The sequence below is a fragment of the Capricornis sumatraensis genome, chromosome X (assembly GCF_032405125.1).
Source record: "Capricornis sumatraensis isolate serow.1 chromosome X, serow.2, whole genome shotgun sequence".
Taxonomy (NCBI): domain Eukaryota; kingdom Metazoa; phylum Chordata; class Mammalia; order Artiodactyla; family Bovidae; genus Capricornis; species Capricornis sumatraensis.
Window position 1 is genome coordinate 46765573 of NC_091092.1, and position 1545 is coordinate 46767117.

The 1545-nt window shown below is 42.0% G+C and overlaps 1 pseudogene; it reads right to left on the reverse strand.

Annotated features, from left to right (window-relative positions):
• Positions 1–681: 681 nt before the first annotated feature.
• LOC138071658 (small ribosomal subunit protein eS27-like) lies at positions 682–933 on the reverse strand (annotated as a pseudogene).
• Positions 934–1545: the final 612 nt, after the last annotated feature.

Below are 1545 nucleotides of genomic sequence, written 5' to 3' on the forward strand. Positions count from 1 at the left end.
CCCTAAAGCTTTCCCTCCCTGGCAATACTTCATAAGAAGCACATATCCCAACCCAAACAGACTTAACTGAGCCTCTCCCTTCTTTTTCATGTGACTTTCCCACTGCACAGACTCTAACGGAATCTGGGACCCTGGCACTCTGTCAGCAGGTGCATGTGGCCGCTGAAGAGGAATAAAGATGCGCCCAAGCACATTAGCTGAATAAATGACAAAATGGAGGCTGAAAAATACATTCTGTTCCTCCTGCCAGGACTAGCAGACTGCAGAATTCCTAGAACCTCCGGAAATTGTGAAATAAAGTGACAGGCTGTGGTTTGATTGAAAATTGTCCATGTAAAAAGTCAACCACACTCCAGCCACCACTGTGGCTTGTATCTCTGGTGTCTGGAAACTTGGTCTTAAATCAAGAAAATGGTGAAGCAGCAGTGGACTAGCTCACTTACCAAGAAGAAAAGAAGCATGTTCTCTGAACTCTGAAAATCAATGTTCTTGGCTTTTGCCCATAATCAACACTTTATTGAAAAGTTGGTACCAAAACAGGAGGTCACTGCTGTATCCCTTACCAAAATTAAACATAATTACCTCATCTTGATAGATTAAGTAGAGTTATGGAACTGATAAGGAACTGATATGGAACTGATTTCTGTGATATCACTCAAATTCAGGAAATTGTGTGGGTCATTAGCGTTGCTTTCTTCTAAATGAACACCCTCTGTGAGCCTGGCCTTCCCTCCTGTAGGTTGGTACAACTCTGTTGCACAAGCTGCACAAAGGACCACTATCTGAGAATGGCTGCAGACCATGGAAATCCTGTAGCAACATGGACATTTTACATCTATAAAATAAGAATTTGGACATTGAACAAGTCATTTCTTTTTACCCTTTTCCCTTCTTTTCCCAGGATGAACGTAGTAGCTCTCTAGCCAAAGGCATGTTGATTCTTTCACAGCCCTGCCTACCCATCCCTCATGTTTATATTCTAAATACATGTTTTACGTCCAGATGGGAGAAGGATGAAGGGGAGGGGGACAAAGAAATATTTATTTGATTTATGTCTTATCTTGCAGAAAATTGATGCTGCTGGAAAATGAAATTTTATAGCTCAGATTTTTCTTAAGCAGAATCTTATAAAAACAGAAAAAGAGGTCAATTTTATATGTGGTAATACTACTGACAGAAGGTTAACTCCAGATAACAAAATCTGGATAAATTTGGCTTCCTGTCATGTAACTCAGATGGGGTAGGCTCTCCCCTTTCTGACATACAAGGCATCCTGACCCAACCTAGTATAGCACCTGGGAATTTGGTTTGATTGTATCTTGCACCTGAGCACTCGTGTGTGATGTCTTGTCCTACAGGTAACCAGGTGAGGCTCCCTCTAACAGTCCAAGCGTCAGGGGGATGCCTTTCCGGTGTCATCTTTTTCTGCACAGTATCAACCAAACTAGACCATTAGACCTATGACACCCCTTCCCTCCAACCTCAGCACAGCACACACTAGATTACAAGGGAAAATACGAAATTCTTTACTGAAGAGGGAGAGAA